Genomic DNA, 20351 nt, shown 5'->3' on the forward strand with positions numbered 1-20351 from the left:
TGACGGACAGGGCCACTGTTAGGGTGGCGGCCGTTCGTTTCCGGAGGTAAGAGAAGGTGGGTCTGGCTGGATTGTTGAACACTTGCATTTCAACTCGTTCTTTGGCAGGGATGTCCATGTGAAAGGAAGTGTTCGATCTCAGAGGGCAGAAGGGGGCAGAAGTTCTTCCAGTTTTGTTCAGCCAGAACCCATGGTAGAAGTGTGACATGGTTCTGCCGGAAGTGGCATTGTCCTTGTAGCTTTCTTGCAGGAGGATTAGCCAGGCGAGGCAGGAACCATGGACAGAAAAAGGTGAAGGGATGAAAGGGATAGAGTGTCCAGTGGCATGTGGTAGCAGTCCACAGATCCAGCAATTAGTGGCGTTGGTAGCAAGATTGTGTTGGTGGAGCAACTGTACAAAGGAGTTATTCCAGAACTCCTTACGCCTTTCTCGGAGTTGGGGTGAAAGCGAGATCAGATGATGTTCTTTCGTGGTGGTAGGTTGAACGGTGGCCAGTAATGTCTTATGAGCGGGTGTGCTCTCCTCCATGATCCAGAAGGCGACCATGAGGAGAAGGCAAAAGAGAAGGGTAATGAAAAGTGCAATAGTCTTTAAGCTGTGCATTCGGTCAGTCTTTGGGTTTCTGTAGTGGATCTTCGGACGTCCGGTTGCTTCCATCATCTTCATGTTGGGCGCTTCCATCACCTTCAAGAGACTCGGTAGCGGGCAGAACCACAGACTTTGTTTGGTTTCTCTCCTGGTGGCCTTTGGGGTGACTAGGCTACCGCTTTGAGATTTTCACTTAGCTTGTGGTCTGCTTAGCCGAAGTTCTCTCCTTTCGTCGCAAGTTATACCCTTCTTTGGATGGCACAGTGGGATCAGGATATCTTACTAACTCGAGTGTCTCTGTATCTGGGCAGCGGCTCAGGGATGGTCGATCTTTGTCCAGGAGTTCTTCTTGGGCGGTGATGCTGTCCGTGGTTGTCAGGGTCGGTGATACCTTCTTGCAGTGGTGTGCATGCAGCCAATTGCGTTTCCCCTCCACTCGAAGAGCTGTTCGGGTGGTGATCAGGACTTGCAGGGGACCCGTCCACCGGGGCTCCAGACTCTTGGTGCGTTGGAAGTTACGCACTAAGACGAAGTCGCCGGGTTGGATGTCGTGTCCCGGGCCCCTGGAAACATCGGGAATGGCGTGCAGCACCTGCTGATGGATAACAGACAATGTCTTAGTTAGGTTATACAAATAGTCAGACATGAGGACGTCCGGGACGTCGTGGATGGACGATGGTTTTGGTGCAGTCCAAAGGTTCATGGGCCGCCCGAAGACGACCTCGTAGGGGGTTAAGTGGTGTTTGGTGGGGGTGGAACGCATTGATAGCAATGCTAGCGGGAGAGCGTCTGGCCATCTTAGCCCTGTGGTGGCGACTATTTTTGCTATCTTAAGCTTCAATGTGGCATTGTGTCGCTCAACCAAGCCTGCAGATTGGGGATGGAAGACCGCGTGGAACTTCTGTTTTACACCCAACCCTTTCAAGATGAGTTGGATAACTTCGGCTACGAAGTGGGGGCCATTGTCGCTCCACAAAATTCGACAAAGGCCGTATCGGGGGAAGAATTCCTTCAGTAGTACTTTTGCAGTAGTCATAGCGGTGTTGTCGTGGGTTGGGTAGGCTTCCACCCACTTGCTGAAGGCACACACAACGACAAGCACATACTTTAAACCCCGGCACCTTTCTAGCTGGACGTAGTCCATTTGTAGGACTTCAAAGGGGTGATTGGGGACCCCAAACCCTCCCCGGGGTACAGCAGTTCCTTTCCCAGGGTTGTGTTGGAGGCATACTAGGCATTGCTGGACCAGTCGTTTGGCTGAGTCTGGTATTCTGTCGTTGTGCCAGACTTTGGAGATGAGTTCGATCATGGGGGCAGACCCTATGTGTGCGGGGGAGTGTGCCATGGTCAGCATGGGGATCAAGTATGAGTCGGGTAGCAACCATTTGTTCGAGTCTTTAGTTCGCCAACAACCGTCATCGTCCTTCAATCCTACCCGGGCCCATTCAGTTAATTCGTGTGGTGTGCTGGCTAATTGGATATCCCTAATCGTTTCCCTAGCATCCTTCCAATTCTCAGTTTGTGACCTGGTCACGTACATGCGGGTTGTGGACCTATTCTCGGCTGTGGTTCGGGCAGTAATGTCAGCTAGTGCATTTCCCTGTCCTACAATGTCTGTCACCTTCTTGTGTGCCTGGCATTTGATCACAGCCAGCCGTGTGGGGAGGAGGACTGCTTCGGTCAGGGCAGAGACTAGATCTCCATGCAGGATGGGTGTGCCATGCGAGGTCAAGAATCCCCTCTCTTTCCATAAGAGCCCAAAGTGGTGAACTACCCCGAAGGCATACTGACTGTCTGTGTAAATGTTTGCGGTTGTCCCTGCTGCCAGGATGCAGGCTCGTGTGAGGGCAATTAGTTCAGCCGCCTGTGCGGATCGCTGGGTGATGCGGGCTGTCTCAACAACGGTTCGGGCCGTGGTGACTGCATAGGCAGCTGAGGTGGTGCCATCGGGGAGCTTGATACATGAGCCATCCACCCACAGTTCTCCGTCAGGGTTCGGGAAGGCAGTATCCCGGAGGTCAACCCTACTCTTGGTCTGTTCGTCGGTGAGGGTCACACAGTCATGTATAGGGGACGCATTGGGGTCGGTGTCAGGGAGAGGTAGTAGAGTGGCTGGATTCAGAGTGGTGCATCGTTTCAATGTGATGTGGGGTGCAAGCAGAGTCAGTTCGTACCCAGTCAGTCGTGCGCTAGTCAGGTGTTGAGTTTTGGTTTGGTTCAGGAGGGTATCAACAGCATGGGGCACCAATACAGTGAGGGGGTTCGAGAGCACGATCCCCTCACTTTGTCGGATAGAGACAGCAGCGGCGGCTACTGCTCGAAGGCAGGCGGGCAAGGCTCTGGCTACGGGGTCGAGAGTGGCAGAGAAGTAGGCACAAGGGCGTTGTTTAGGGCCTATGGACTGGGTTAGGACAGACAATGCGCATCCCTCCCTTTCGTGGGTGTAAAGGGAGAAAGGTTTAGTGTAGTCTGGGGTTCCTAGGACTGGGGCTGAGCAGAGGGCGTCTCGTAATTCCTTGAAGGAGGATTGGCATTCGGGTGTCCAGGGGAGGGGGAAGGGGGTATCTTTAGCCAGTAGGGAAAGCAGAGGTTTTACGATAAGACTGAAATTTGGCAACCACTGACGACAAAAGGAGGTGAGGCCCACTAGGGACCGCACTTGCTTCTGAGTTTTGGGAACAGGGGTTTCTAGGATGGTTTGAATTCGGTCAGGGGTAAGTTTCCTCCCATCTTTGGATAGTAGGTGGCCTAGATACGTTACTTGGGGCTGGCAGAATTGCAATTTCTTTCTGGAGACCTTGTGACCGTTCTCCGCAAGGAAGCGAAGGAGGTGAATGGTGGCCGTGACGGCAAGAGGGGTGGTGTCGGCCGCCAAAAGAATGTCATCGACGTACTGTATCAATGCCACTCCATCGGGTAGTTGGACTGCATCTAGTTGCCTCTTGAGGGCTTGGCTGTAAATACTGGGACTCTCAGTGTAGCCTTGGGGTGCCCTACAGAATCTGTACGAGCGGGCTTTTAAGGTGAAGCCGAACAGGTAGCGGCTGTCTGGGTGGATGGGGATGGAAAAGAATGCGTTCTTGAGGTCAATAACAGTAAAGATGGTGGCGGTGGATGGAATCAGGGTGAGGATGGTGGTGATGTCTGAGACTACGGGGTACTGGGGTATGACTACTTTGTTAACCTCTCGCAAGTCAACAATGAAACGGTAGGCTTTCTCATCTCCCTCGCCTTGCTTCTTTACAATGGGTAGGATAGGGCTGTTGCAAACATTACTCACTACTTCTTCTACCACTCCTGCCTCGACCAGGGACTCGATGATTTCCACCAATGCCTTCTCGCCTTCGGGGGATATCCGATACTGAGGAAGCTTTGGGAGCACTGCGTCCGGTCGGACGGTTATGTGTACCGGGTCGATCACCATGCGCCCTACATCTGAGTCGGTTTTAGCCCATAGATGTGAAGGTAATGTGTCGAGTAGGGACATATCAGCATCGGTTATAGAGAGCATACGCCGAGTGTGACAGGGTCTGAACAGATCTGGGTTATCGTGTAGGATGACTCGAACTCCGTCTGGGGAGCATCTGATAGTGGCTCGAAAATGTTTTAGCAAATCAAGTCCCATAATAGCATCGGGGGTGTTGGAGGAGAGCAGAAAGGTCGTGTCAGTGGTGTTATCTTCCAAGTCAAAGGGGATTGGTGCTGATAAGGGGTTAGTGGAGGGCGTTCCGTCAAAGCCTATTGAGGTTACGTGTGAGCCAGACAAGGGTGCCCTAGGAATCAGTCGTTTAGATAACGCACTACGTGTCGCCCCAGTATCTACCAGGAATGGAGATTTTGTGCCCAAGACCTTAGCGGTGACGTAAGGACCTTGTTGGTCAACACGGAGTTCGACTGGATCCCTCCCTTGCCCCTGGCGGTCCTATGCGAAGTCATGAGTGCTTTCATAGTCGGACTGCTGACACTGGTTTTGTCGGGGGCGATCAAAGGTGTTTGGTCTGCCTGGCCTGTCGTTGATGGTGTTGTTCGTGTGCCCTCGTCCCTGTTCTCTATTTCTGGGGTCATACGCTGCGTCTCTGGGGCCCCTATTCTTGTTCATTTCCAGAAGGACCGGGCACTGGGATTTCCAGTGTCCGAACCCTCTACAGAACGCACATTGATTCCCATCTAAGTCCCTCCGTCCGTTGTAGGGTGTAGGTGCATGGTCTCTAGGGGGTAGCTTTCTAGGGGCGGTTGGTTGGTAGTTCTCCTTCGGGGGTTCCCTTCCTATTGTCACCCCTTGCAATTGTGCTATCATCACCCTCTCCTTTAATTCCTTTTTCTTCTTCTCTGACGCCCTATCGTTCTCGTTTTTCTGGTTTTCGTAGTATTGGGCCATCTGGAGAATTGCTGCGGGTTTGGAGGCTGCCCAACTACTCTCGCTGGTCTGTAGTTTCTGGGAAACTTCTGGCGACAGACCCTTTACATAATTCTGGACAAAGAGGTGGTGTCCGGTTGCGGTGGTCATGTCTTGGCCACTGTAGTCGGAAAACACAGTCTCGAATCGGGAGAAGTATTCAGACACGTCTTCCTGGGGTTTCTGGCGGCAAGCCGTCACTATCGACCAGTCTACCTTTCTTTCAGGGATTAGAGTCTTCAGCTTTTGTACAATCTTATCTGGGAGCTCTAGGATGGCTTTCGGGGGTTTCTGTCCTGGTTCTCGCTGTTTATCTATGGTATCGAGTTGTACCCAGGTATATCCGAACGGCTCAGCGTGGTCAACTTTCCGGATTTGTTTCCACACATCAGCCGGCAGACATAGCCCAAAGAACAAGTCGATATCTGCTAGCGTCATTATCGTTGAGCCTAAGGCTGTACCTAATTCAGTGTAGAAGGCAGTCGGGTTCTTTCTCAAGTCGGGTAGGGTCTTTCTAAAGGTCAAAATATCTTGCCGGTCCCACGGCTGGTAGACCCAGTTATATACAACCCTTCCCTTCGCATCTTGGTGGTTGATGTCGTCGTGTGTTCCCTGACCCCGTGGGGGGACCCAGTAGGGGGCAGCTTCTTTAATGGGCATCATGGCATCGGCCCTTCCTCCCTGGGGTTTAGTTGCTATGGGGGTTTCTGTTTTGGTTGTTTGTCCATGTTCTTTAAGGTGTCGGTAGACCTCGAGTGTACGAGTGAAGAGGTTCGCCACATCGCCCTCTCTTTCTTCTCCGATGTCTACCTTTCTATATAGGGCCGCTAAGCCTTCGGGACCTTTATCGTGGTACCTATCCTCATATGCATTCAGGGCGTGATAACAGAGCCGTACGACAAAGTGTCGTCTGCGGTTGTCGGCATACGATTTATACACGTCCGTTATATACTCCTCACTTTCTTTTCGCTCCACCAGCGTCCCTACTATCTTGTCAATTCCTGCTCGTTCATCTTTAGTTAATCGATTCATTCTGGTGGAATCGTTCTTTCTCATCTCATGGTCATCTAGCGTTGTAGCCGACGTTGGGTTCAGTACAAGAGGCTCAGCCGGCGCGGAGGCCGTGAGGGCCGAGGCCCCTGTACTGCTTTCGTTCGTGTTCGGGGGTTGTGGGTGTTGCACTACTGATTGGGAGGGTGCATACGGAGGGGGCATGTAAATGGTCGGGGGACCTAACAGTAATTCGTCATTCGTTTGTTGCTTGGAGGACAACACAGGGTAGAGCAAAGAAGGGGTCCTAACAGCGTACTGGTCTGAGGTTTCGGGCTCCTGTCTTAGTTTAGTTTCCCTTCTCTCCTTTATGTCTTCTTCTAACTTTTTAGCGGCAAGGTGAGCTGCCTTTCGTAATTCCTTTTCTGCTTTTACTTCTTCCCTCTTTTTCCGTTGCGTCGCTTCTTTGCGCCACATGCCAATACTGTCAAGCATAGTAGGCGTCGTCTTATTGCTACGCAGAGCTACTTCTAGCGCTTCTATCTTGCGGTCGTCGAAGGATCCCATCAGTGGCCACTGACTTTCGGGCTCCTTCTTGGTATATTTATGCCACAGCTTGCTATAAGCCACGGCGACTAGTCCATATTTAGTGAACATGTCCTTATTAGGGGTGCCTTCCAGTGGAGCCGGGTGGTTCACCTCTAATAAGCGGTCCGGGCAGAACCAACTACCAATCAGTGGGGAGAAGATAGGCATGACGAGTTTCAACGGGGACAAAAGTCAGCACTACCTATCTTTTCACTGCTTGCAAAGACTAGACAGAATATCTCTATTCCTCGTTATTTGTAAGCAGAGAATACCTCCAAAGAACCAATATCGAACAACTAGTGTTCGGACAATCAATCAATCAATCAATGGGGAGATGAAGATAGGCACGACGGGTTTCAATGGGGACAAAAGTCTGCGTTACCTACCCTTCACTATTTGCAAAGACTAGACAGAATATTCCTATTCTACGTTATTTGCAAACAGAGAATATCTCAAAAAGCACTATTCTTCAAAACAATCAATGTTCGGACAATCAATCAATGGGGAGATAAAGATAGGCACGACGGGTTTCAACGGGGACAAAAGTCTGCGTTACCTACCCTTCACTATCTGCAAAGGGAGAGAGAGAGAGTATTTCTACTCCTCCCCGTTTGTAGACAGCGAATATCTCAAAAAGAACAATCAATGAGCAATACTAGTATTCAAACAATCAATCAATTATTTCGCACTTTTGTCGTGTTTCACGACCTTACCCGGACCGCATGGACAGTTTCTCGTCTTCCGCCTCCAGCGCCCGATCGTCCTCTATTCTCCGTATTTGCCGCGGCACTCCTGATGGTTCCCAGTCAGGACCGTAGATCACTCGAGAGAGGTCTGCTCGGAACCAGTGAAGTTCGGATGATCGGCTGCCAGACGAGGGTCTATTGGGCAGGAGCTCTCCCGATCGTTGCAGTCGTTCACTCTGTCGTCGGGACCTCTCCCACTGGATCCACGTGTCGCTGATGGGCCCCACGTTTGGGACGCCAATTGTTAAATGGTAGCGGCAGTTTCAGTCGATAACCTTCCAAGTATTTGCCCGGCGATAATCGCCTCTCATACCACTCGATAATTTACCAATAAAAGAGGCAGGCGCCGGAGACTGGAAGGCAGGAAACAAGGTTTTATTCCGTCGGAGCAGAACACATCAGATCAGACAGCAAGGTATCGTCACGAGGTGCTCTAACTGCATCTCTGAGACCTGGTCTCTTATACACTGGTTTATTGCTTTATTACACATAGTACATTCTTGAGATTCTTTTGAAGTACGGGGGAATATCCCCTGGAGCCCCGGTTCAGATCCGATCCCACACATAGATACAGTAGAAGTTCCCACCCTACCCGCAGTGGGAGATGGCTATCGCGCAGCAGGGAATTCCGCTAATTCCCGGGGTGTGTGCAACTGGCCGGGTCTCAGGGGGTAGGGGCTTTGATCTACTGTAATCCCTTTGATGTGGGGTGTTTCCCTTACAGTAGGGGCAATAAACTGCATCCGCAGGGCTAGGTGATGGCCTGGGACCAGTTCGGTCAATGGGGCGCAGAGGAAGGGGGTTATCAAAGGAGAGGCATGACCATGTATGGGTTTGTCGGTCGGAAGCGGCTCCGTAGCAGGGTCGCGCAGAAGGAGAGGGTTTATGGCCTGTATGAGAGAGCGGGGGTGGCCAGCGCGCGGGGGATGCTCGCAGCGCCAAGGGGACCGCGCTGACGATTGACAATGAGTGGGGAGAGAGTGGGGTGCCTAAAATGGCGGCCGTGCATTCGCTGTGCGTGACGCTGGGGAGAGGCAAGATGGCGCAGATGATGTTCAGTTTGCACGCTAAATTTCCACACTACCACTAGGGCAGCTAGTCCGAAAAGGTTGACTTACAACCACACCATAAGGGTTGCTTGGCATGGTACAAGGTGGTCACTTTAACTAGTGAACATCATATACCAGGCCAACTTCTCACATTGGTGAGCAGCGGTTGGATTTGAGCTTGCTGTGTTTAACCATTGTAATCTCTTGGGTACCAATTGAAAGATCACATAGGTACCTGTAGGTACATATAAAACAAGATAGATATACTTAAGTTCTACTGAACTTAGTTGTTGTAGAGCAAAGGGAGTAGCACACCCTGACTACAACTACTAGATAGGTTTAGTAGGTAAACCCAAGTGTAGGTAGATTGCAACACATCCACCCACACTTAAGAGCAATGGAGGGGGCAGAGGGGTCCAAGGTATCTATCTCTGTCGAGAGTGACCCCCAGAGGGCACCAACTCTCTTTGCTACCCTAAATCAAAATGAGCTCAGGCAGTTGGCAAATATCAGGGGCCTTAAACAGCCCAAGAACCCTACCTCTGCTGAACTCAGAGAGCTTTTACAAGCTGATGAAGATCAGAAAGCTCTCAAGAAAGCCTCCCAGTTAGGACCCTTAGGGACTGGCACAGGAGGCCCCCCTTCTGAAGATGCAACTGAGGTACCCCTTTCCAATAATCACCCCTTAGATGAGATTCATACTACAGAGGATGAAAGTGATAGGGATACAGATGTTAGTGGGGATGAAGGGAGAACTAGCCCAGTGCCAAGTGTTATACGTGGCCCAGCTAACCTAAGGCTATTGGGGACTGACAATGGGATCATCCCATTGGATCTCCCCAGTGGACTTAACCAGGGGCTTGGGAGGCAAAGGAATCACTCAGGTGAATCTAATGCTTCTCATGCCTCTAGTGGCTCTCAAGGTCACTCCAGAAGGAGGATGATCACCCCTCAGAGGAGGGAGCATGAGGCCAGAATGCAGGAAGCTCAGCCGAGAATCAGGAGACAGGAGCTAGAAGTAGCTCTAATGGAAGAGAAACTGAGTAAGGCTAGGCAACCTAAAGAGAGTGGGTCTATACCCACTGGTGGCAGCATTGTCCCTAAGGACAAAGATAGGGTCTTTGACAATAGGAACCTGTCCAAGGTTGTGCCCCCCTACAAAAGTGGGGATGACATCCACAAATGGATGACTGCTCTTGAGAGAGCCTGCAAAGTGCAGCAGGTTCCTGAAGACCAGTGGCCAGCAATCTTATGGCTCTCCTTTGAAGGAAGAGGCAGAGATAGACTCCTCACTGTTAGGGAGGAGGATGTCAGAAACTACAGAGCTCTGAAGAGTGTCCTAGTTGATGGGTTAGGCTTAACCACTGAACAGTACAGTTTAATGTTCAGAGACACCCAGAAGACACAGACTCAGGACGGGTCTGAATACATTGAATGTGCCACTAAGGCTTTGGAGGGTTGGTTGCTGGGAAGTAAGGTATCTGATTATACAGGATTGTACAATTTGATGATGAGAGAACAGATTTTAAATAACTGTCAGAACCAGCAACTGCATCAACACTTGGTTGACTCAGATCTGACCTCTCCCCAAGAATTGGGAAAGAAGGCAGACAAATGGGTCAGAACCAGGGTTAAGCAAAAGTACCAGAACCAGGGCCAAGGGGGTGATCAGAAGAAAACAGACCAAAAGGGTGGAGATCAGAAATCCAAAGACCAGAAGTCTTCAACAGGGCCCCAAACTAGTACTAACGAGGGTGGGTCCCAGCCTAAAGGGAAGAAGAAAGAAGGTCCAAAGAAACCCTGGTGCAAATCTTGCAAGAATACAACTCACTGGACTAGTGATTGTAAGAAGGGTGGAGCCCCCAACACTGTTGCCCCTAAGGCACCTGCTCCCAGTACTACTGTTAGCAGTGTTGGTCCCCAGACAAAGGGTGTAGTGGGAATCACTATGGGAACTGAAGGAGATTCTGACTTAGACAGAACCCTGACATAGGCAGTCTTGATCTATGATGGGGACATGGATTTGTCCCTGACTGTGAGCCCCAGTAACCTGGGCAAGTACAGACAGACTCCTTTAATTAATGAAAAAGTGGCTCAAGCCTACAGGGACACATGTGCCAGTGTCACTATGGTGACACCAGGCTTTGTGGATCCTGGACAGTACATACCAGGTGAGAATTACCTGGTGACCAATGCCAGCAATGCCACTACTTCACATAGTGTGGCAGTTGTTAACTTCTCATGGGGAGGGGTAACTGGCCTCAAAAGGGTTGTGGTTAGTGCAGACCTCCCAGTAGAATGTTTGTTTGGCAATGACCTAGAGAGTTCTCTATGGTCAGAAGTGGAGTACAGGACACATGCAGAGATGTTAGGTATATCACCACATGTCCTTGCTGTGACCAGGTCACAGGCCAAAAAGTGCCTTACTGAACCACAGGTCTTGGATCCTGGAACAATGGACCAAGCACCTACTAAGAGGAAGAACAGGAGGGTTAAGGCTGTGCCTTCCCCCCTGCCTACAAGTGATGATCAGCCTTCCCAGGAAGATGATCTAGAGGACCCTGAAGGAACTGTCCCTGAAGAGCTTGAACCTGATCAGGTTGAGTTTCTGGGGACAGGGGGACCTTCCAGGGCTGACTTGGGGCAGGCTCAGTTATCCTGTCCATCTCTTGAACCCCTCAGACAGCTGGCTGCTGCTGAGGCTGCTGGGAATGCTCAAGGTACCCATAAAGTGTATTGGGATGATGGGCTCCTTTATTCAGAGGCTAGAGACCCAAAACCTGGTGCAACCAGGAGGTTGGTTATACCTCTGCAATTTAGGGTCTTCCGTCTTACCTTCGCTAATGATATTCCTCTAGCAGGACACTTAGGCCAGAACAAGACCTGGGACAGACTTGTCCCTCACTTTCACTGGCTTCACATGAATGAAGATACCAAGGAGTTTTGTCGCTCCTGTGTGACCTGCCAAGCCAGTGGCAAATCAGGTGGCACAACAAAGGCCCCCCTAATACCACTACCTGTGGTGGGGGTCCCCTTTGAAAGAGTGGGAATAGATATAGTGGGTCCCATGGATCCTCCCACTGCATCTGGGCACAGATTTATACTGGTGGTAGTGGATCATGCCACCAGGTATCCAGAGGCAATTCCCCTTAGGACCACTACAGCTCCTGTTGTGGCCAGGGCCCTGCTAGGAGTATTCTCCAGAGTGGGGTTTCCTAAGGAGGTGGTTTCTGACAGAGGTACCAACTTCATGTCAGGATACTTAACAGCTATGTGGAAGGAATGTGGTGTCAACTACAAGTTCACCACTCCTTATCACCCACAATGCAATGGGCTTGTTGAGAGATTCAACAAGACCCTAAAGGGTATGATCAAAGGATTACCTGAAAAGCTCAGGCGAAGATGGGACATCCTTCTACCCTGCCTTCTGTTTGCTTACAGAGAGGTCCCACAAAAAGGAGTTGGCTACAGCCCCTTTGAATTGTTGTTTGGGCACCCTGTAAGAGGTCCACTGTGTTTAGTGAAGGAAGGATGGGAGTTACCTCTCAAAAAGCCTAAACAAGACATAGTGGACTATGTACTTGGTCTCCGCTCCAGGATGGCTGTGTATATGGAGAAGGCATCCAACAACCTTGAGGCAAGCCAGGCCTTACAGAAAGCTTGGCATGACCAAAAGGCTGTCTTTTTTGAGTTTCAGCCAGGACAGAAGGTATGGGTGTTGGAGCCAGTGGCCCCGGCAGCACTCCAAGACAAGTGGTCTGGACCCCATACAATCCTGGAAAAGAAGGGAGAGGTTACCTACTTGGTGGACCTAGGAACTCCCAGGAGTCCCCACAGGGTACTCCATGTTAACAGGTTAAAAGCATATGTTGACAGGGCAGACATGGGCTTGCTCATGGCTACAGATGAGGGACAGAAGGAAGAGAGTGACCCTCTCCCAGACCTGTTGTCTCAGAACCCTGAAGATGGCTCAGTTGAAGGAGTGACCCTTGGAGGCAACCTCACTGATCATCAGCAGATTGAATGTAGACACGTTCTAAAATCATGTCAACACATGTTTTTCTTGATACCTAGCCAAACTGACTGGTGTACCCATGTGGTGGACACTGGTGACAGTCTGCCTGTAAAGAACAAACTTTACAGACAACCTGACCACGTCAGGGACTGTATAAAGGCTGAGGTACACAAAATGCTGGAATTGGGTGTCATTGAACCCTCAGAGAGCCCCTGGGCTAGCCCAGTGGTTCTGGTCCCCAAACCTCACACCAAAGATGGCAAGAGAGAGATGAGGTTCTGTGTGGATTACAGAGGACTCAATGCTGTCACTAGGACAGATGCACATCCTATTCCAAGGGCAGATGAGCTCATAGACAAACTAGCTTCTGCTAAGTTCTTGAGCACATTTGACTTGACAGCTGGCTATTGGCAAATCAGGTTAGCTGAGGAGTCAAAGGCCAAAACAGCATTCTCAACCCCAGGTGGGCATTATCAATTTTTGGTGATGCCCTTTGGTCTGAAGAATGCACCTGCCACCTTCCAAAGGTTGGTGAATCAAGTCCTTACTGGGTTGGATGACTTTTGTGCAGCATATCTTGATGACATTGCTGTCTTTAGCTCCACCTGGGAGGATCACCTGATCCACCTGAAGAAGGTACTGGAGGCTCTGCAAAAGGCAGGCCTCACTATCAAGGCTACTAAGGGCCAGATAGGGCAGAGTAAGGTTGTGTATTTGGGCCACCTTGTAGGTGGAGGCCAAGTTCAACCACTGGAGAGTAAGATACAATCCATCAAGGACTGGTCCCCTCCAACCACCCAGACTCAAGTTCGAGCTTTCTTGGGCTTGACTGGGTACTACAGGAAGTTTGTTAAGAACTATGGGTCCATTGTGACTCCTCTTAATGATCTGACATCCAAGAAGATGCCCAAAAAGGTTCAGTGGACAGTAAGCTGTCAAAAGGCATTTGATGACCTGAAGAAGGCCATGTGCTCTGCACCTATCCTGAAAAGTCCTGACTACTCCAAAGAGTTTATTGTCCAAACAGATGCTTCTGAGTTGGGTGTGGGAGCTGTGCTGTCACAACTTAATGTAGATGGTCAAGACCAACCCATTGCTTTTATTAGCAGAAGGTTGACCCCCAGAGAGAAGAATTGGTCAGCTATTGAGAGGGAGGCCTTTGCTGTGGTGTGGGCCCTGAAGAAGCTGAGGCCATACTTGTTTGGCACTCACTTCAAGATTCAGACCGACCATAAGCCCCTCTTGTGGCTAAATCAGATGAAGGGTGAAAACCCCAAACTGCTTAGGTGGTCCATTTCCCTACAGGGGATGGACTTTACAGTGGTGCACCGGCCAGGTACAGACCATGGGAATGCAGATGGTCTCTCCAGGTACTTCCACTTAGGACATGAAGACGAGACTGGTCAAGGCTAGTTTAATGTCCCTGCGTTTGGGGGGGGGTTGTGTAGGAGAGTAGGGTCTGCTATCCTATGGTCAGCCCAAATTTTTGCTTTTTGCTTCACTGGTTTTTGACATATTGAGGCTGTGGGCCTGCTAATAAGACCCCCAGCCTGCTGTTCTCTCTAACTAAATTGACACTATGCACCCTAGGTGCATAACCAATCGGAAGTGGATCACCCTGTGAGCCCCTGTACCAGTGTACACTAGGTACCCAGGGCATTGGTGTATCTAAGGCCTGCCAGGGGCTGAAGCATGTATTATGCCACCCCAGGCTTGGCCTAACAAATTTGACACAACTGGCTGATCACTCAGCTGGGGTAAGTTGGTGTAACCACCTCTTACTTAGGTGTAGTATACCTATACCTAACCTTAAATGGGACACATGTTAACCTATAAGTCACTCCTATGGCAGGCCTTAATAATCCTGGAGGCAGAGTGCTTGGTTCCATGTGAGATGGTGCTCTGGCATGAGCTGAGCCTGTCTGCAGTGGTCGGAACAACTTCCTTCTACCGTTTCCAGATATCGTCATACCATATACTCTTAAGTGCATTATGAACCTCGCGGTTAAATGCTATCTTTGGTTTGGCTTTATCAAAACATGTCGAGTAAGGTGTCATACAAATTGGAATACTAACCCCTCGCCAATTCTGGCGACGGGGTTAGCATTCCACCCTTCTAGACGGACACGACATGTACAGTACCTGAAACCCGGGTAAAATCAGACATAGCCTCAGCTCCACAAAATGGATGCTGCCACCACAGACACAAGTCTGCCCTCCTGCTGCTGGGAGTTCTTCCAGCTGGGGAGACGTGGACAAAGGGTTTCCTGCCAGGGGAGGTGCGAGCACCACCCCAGACAGGATTTTGTGTATTGGTCAGGTAGGGCTTGAAAGAAACCAGACATGCCTGAGGCTCACAAGGACCCTCGGTGCATATGCCAGTTCAATCCGGTCCTGGGGCACACCAGCCCCGGACCTGGGGCGAGCTGGACAAAGGATTGGGGGTGTAACCACCCCCCTTCCTGGTCCCACCCTTAGGGAGGGACCTAGCAGGTAGTCCGGCCCCTAGAATCCGCTTAAAGGTAGGAGCTGTGTCCTAAGACTTCAGACATCCTGGAATCAACTTAACAACAAGAAGAAGACGGGAACTTCGACGCTCTGCTGCACAGAGGACTGAAGGAAATGTCCCCTATGGTCAGGGAGTGACCATCTTGCTAACGCAAGCACCAACCAGCTATTGAACATCTGCTTTGCCGCCGCCTCCTGCTGGAGCCTGAGCCCAGAGCCCGACAAGACCTGGACCTCCAGACCTCTCACAGCCCGATCCACAGTCCCTGCAAATAAGGAACCCGTGGAGGCACCGAGACACATGGAGCCAGCCATCTTGGAAGACCGACGACAAGCTGCAAGCGCAACAACAGAGGCTCCCTCCAAGTTGTGCTTTGGGTCCTGAGAAGCCCAACCATCGAGCAGCATCTGCACCAAAGGTGAGCCCTCCAGCATCTCCACGATCTGCGTGGGGCCCCTCTGCACTTTGCATCTCGACGCGCCTGCCTGGTCCCTGGCCCGTTGGCTAGTGGCCATTTGGCGACCTATTTGAAAATCAACGATGCTAGTCTGGTTGCTCCAGACTGGCCCTAGCTGCTCCCCAAAAGAGCAGCCCCTCTGACCTTGCTGGTCAGAACAATCAGCTTTCTTGAACTTCCACGACTCCTGCCTTTGCCAAGGCTTGTTTGCTTCTTTTGAGTCGCCGACACTGCTGACAGCGAGAGCCTGCGAGGGACAGCTCGTGACTCGACTCCTGGACATTGTCGACCTTCAGGGACCACGTGGCTGCGGAGACAAGCTACACCTAACCACCTGTTTGCACCCGACATCGCCTGGTACCTACCTGGTGCCACGCCGGTCACTGGCTAGTGACTGTGAACACTGTCCCCTCTGCTTTCAGGTCTTCTAAAACTCCGATCCACCCTTGGATCCAACGCAGCTCTTCTGGACCGACCGCCTGCAGCATCTTTGTCATCAGGCTCCATTGAATCGATAGAAGAAACCCGACGCACATCGAGACCTATGCACCCGCTTCCTGTGGGTGAGGTAAAGCTGGCACTCCGGTGCCCAAGTGTAGAGAATCATCTCTAGTGTCTGTGTTTCAAATCTTAAGATCGTAGTCCACCCAGAAGACCCTTTCTGCAGTAACTTTCTAACTTTTACGCACCCATTGAAAACCTATGGGAGCCCGCGTGTAACTTTCCTCACTGCACACGCGACCCGTGGACCTCCTGGTCACTAACTGAAGTTAGCTCCTTGTAGGCCCAGCGATTCTAGAGGCCCTAGGCCTTTTCACTTTCCTGTTCGTGGTACTTATACCACTATTTTAGTATATGGTTTGAGTGGCCACCGGGGCCCATCCATATAAAGTGCAACTTCTGTATATTATAACGTTGTCTTGTTTAACGATTTGTGCTCCTGTGCTCATAAAGAGTTTAGGGGTTACTTTGAGAAATAAATACATATATATTTTCAATATATATCTGTGTGGTGTCCTTTCATTGGTATAAAGGGGGGTTGCATTTGGTAAAACAGCCTGCTTAACACGCTTTAACGAGTTTAGCCTCAAAGACTGCTTAGCCTACGCTACCACTAGGGCAGCTAGTCCGAAAAGGTTGACTTACAACCACACCATAAGGGTTGCTTGGCATGGTACAAGGTGGTCACTTTAACTAGTGAACATCATATACCAGGCCAACTTCTCACACCCTGGTAGTTCCTGATGCGTGGGGTGTGCAGGGTCGAGTCTGGTATGTGCGGACTCGTGTGATTGAATGATGGGCAATGATGTATGCAGCGTGTATGTGCCTAGTGTGGAAGTGCCACTTCTAGACATGGCTGTGCGTGTGCTGTAAAGGTGCTGACACGTGATTGGCTGGAACTGGCTGTTGAGCCTGGCTCCAGGAGTCTGGATGGGTCTGCCTCGGTGGTGAGTGTTGAGATCAGCATGTGTGATGTGAGGGAGTGGTGCACCTGGGTCCTGTGAATAGGGCTGGGATTTCCCCACACAATGCTGGCTCCACCCCTGTGGTGTGACTGATGACCCTAGCCCTGCCAGTGAATGGAGTGAGGGGCTGAGCACATCAAGGGTGCTCACAAACCAGCTGTGACTGGTTTTTCCCCTCACCCTGAGCAAAGACAAAGGGTTTCACTGTATAAGAAGGGGCTGTGTCCCCTTACAAGTTGTTCCTTGCTGATCCTAACTGGGGGGGCCTGTCGCTGCTGCTGGGTGCCAGGAGAGACCGCCACTGGGGACTGCCTCCCTGCCTGGAGGGCCCTGTGAGCTGGCCCCTGGGCCCAGCCCTAGCCCCCCTGCCACCTTTATTTCCAGGAACCTTGCCTGGTTTGGAGAAGCGCTTTTGCTGAAAAGCGCCTTCATTGTGGCCGCAGCGCTGTGCTACAATAATTCACAAGGGAACCCCGACGTAGGGGTTCCCCCGCTTTTGCCGTGGTTACCAGCAGGTGCCCACCCCGCATTGTGGCGCTCGTTGGCGGGTGCCCACCCCGCTTATTGGTTTTCATTTCACCGCGGGTGCCCACCCCGCTGTATATTTTTTATTACGAGGGAGCCCACCCCTCTTACTGCCGGAGAATCACCGCCGCAGCCGGGCTTCAGCAGGAAGTCAGGCAGCCTCGGAAAGGACGTGGGCGGGGCGTACGCAGGAAGCGGACGGGAGCCTACCCCGCGCTCCTGCAGCCGGAAGAGGAAGCAAGAAGTCCGGAGCTCGGCCGGCTCCGATCCAAGTCCCGGGTCCCAGGAGGGGGCCCGGGTGAAGGAGAACGCCGCGCTGGCCAAGGAAGCAGGGAGCCCACCCCATGCTCCAGCGACCCAGAAGTGCTGCCGGCAGAGGAGCGGAGTCCCCAGAGTACAGCCCGGTGAGTAGGGAAGGGCTGGGGGACTCCGTGCGTGTGCTGTGGGTGCCGGTCCCAGACCGGGCTACTTCCTGATAGGCGGGGTCGCTCCAACGAACGGGCCAGCATTGTGTGTTTTAGAGCCGGTAGAGGCTCCAACGCGGGGCGCATTATGGTTTAGAGCCTGCGAGGCTCCAACGTGAGGGGGCATTCTTTTAGAGCCCAGAAAGGCTCCAACGTCATCCCAGGGCATATTTGCCTAAGAGCCTAGAAGGCTCCAACGAAAGGGCAGTGCTTGTTAAGAGTGCGAGAATGCTCCAACGACGGGGGTAGAGTGTTAAAGAGCCAGAGAGGCTCCAACAGGGTACATTGCTTTAAGAGCCTAGAGGGCTCCAATGTCCCCCGCATTGTTTGATTTAGAGCGCTAGTGCGCACCAACGTGACTGGGACATATTTGTGTTCAAGAGCCTAGAAGGCTCCCACGCCGTTTTGGGGGCATTCTCCTTTTAGAGCCTAGGTGGCTCCAGTGCTGGATATTGTTTTGAGAAGGCACAGTGGTGCCCCAGCATTTTCCCAGCTGCTCAGCACTTAGTGGGCAGCTGCAACGTTTAGGTTGTGGCCTTTACGCTTTGGCTTGCGCAGCCTGTGCAGCCTTGCCCTGACTCTGCTGGACAAAGGGCGTTTGAGCCCCTGAGAGGCCAAGTTGGCCTGGGGACAGTTTCTTGTGTTATGCCCTCACCTAGGGTACATGGTTATGTTTACCGGTGTACTTTTGCGTCATGTGCCTTGTTTTTACACCGCTGAATATATGTTATGCATCATGTGTTTTCCTTCCCTACACCTCTGAATGTGTTGTGATGCATCATGTGTAATGTGCTTATACCCCTACAGGTATTGTGATACTTAGGTGGTTGTTTTTCTCCTAGTATAGGTGGTGCTAGTGAGGTCCTGGTTCCCTGCGCAATATTCTCCTAAGGTGGTTAGGGTTGCGTAGCTGGTACTTAACATTTACCAGTAGTTTCTGGTTGTGTGCTACAGTGATTTACATTCTATGTTCTAAGTGATATTCTAAGTGCTAGTTCGAAAAGTGCTGATTCCTGACAGTGGTCCAGGTGGCCCTGTCTTGTACATATCCCCTGTAAATTCTGCCCGTGCCTGTTGGCACATTGTAAAGTGTGTGTTTTTATCTAATGTGTTTTGGTATAATACAAAGGCTATTTTTATATATAACCTTGTGTGGAGTTTCCTTTATGGTGGGCCTAGGGTGTTGTTGCTCTGTGCGCGCGCAAACGCTTTACACATTGCCTCCGGGATAAGCCTGACTGCTCGTGCCAAGCTACCAAGGGGGTGAGCAGGGGTTATCTTTGGCGTGTAGCTCCCCAGCCCTGACTAGAGTGGTGGTTTCTGCCTGGCTTTGGCGAAAGCCCTAGCCAACCAGAAATCCCATTTCTAACACTGCCCAAACACCACTGCACTTCCCCAAACCCTAAAACGCCACCCCCTGCACGATCCCCTACACTGCCTGAACACCACTGCTCTGCCCTAAACCACCACTCCCAGCACGACCCCCTACACTTCCCGAACAACACTGCACTGCCCTAAACCCTAAAACGACACCCCCAGCATGACCCCCTACACTGCCCGAACACAACTGTACTGCCCTAAACCCTAAAATGCCACACGCAGCACGACACCCTACACTGCCCGAACACCACTGCACTGCCCTAAACCCTAAAACGCCACCCCCTGCACGACACCCTACACTGCCCGAACACGACTGCTCTGCCCCAAACCCTAAAACGCCACCCCCTGCACAACACCCTACACTGCCCGAACACCACTGCACTGTCCCAAACCCTAAAACGGCACCCCCTGCACGACACCCTACACGGCCTGAACACCACTACACTGCCGCAAACCCTAAAACGCCAGCCCCTGCATGACACCCTACACTGCCCGAACACGACTGCACTACCCCAAACCCTCAAACGCCACCCCCTGCACGACACATTACGCTTCCCAAACACCACTGCACTGCCCCAAACCCTAAAACAACACCCCCAGCACGACCCCCTACACTGCCTGAACACCACTGCACTGCCCCAAACCCTAAATTGCCACCCCCTACACTGACCGAACACCACTGCACTGCCCCAAACCCTAAAATGCCACCCCTGCACGACCCCCTACACTGCCCAAGCACCACTGCAATTCCCCAAACCCAAAAATTGCCTCCCCCTGCACGACCCCTACACTGCACGAACACCACTGCACTGCCCAAAACCCTAAAACACCACCCCCTGCACAAACCAATACACTGCCCGAACACCACTGCACTGCCCCAAACCCTTAAATGCCACCCCTGCATGACCTCTACACTGCCCAAACACCACTGCACTTCCCCAATCCTTAAAACACCACCCCCTGCACGACCCTCTACACTGCCTGAACACCACTGATTCTGGCCTAAACCACCACCCCCAGCACGACCCTCTACACTGCCCGAACAACACTGCACTGCCCTAAACCCTAAAATGCCACCCCAGCATGACCTCCTACACTGCCCGAACACAACTGTACTGCCCTAAACCCTAAAATGCCACCCCCAGCACGACACCCTACACTGCCCGAACACGAC

Source organism: Triturus cristatus, chromosome 1_1, assembly GCF_964204655.1.
Source record: "Triturus cristatus chromosome 1_1, aTriCri1.1, whole genome shotgun sequence".
NCBI classification, from domain to species: Eukaryota; Metazoa; Chordata; class Amphibia; order Caudata; family Salamandridae; genus Triturus; species Triturus cristatus.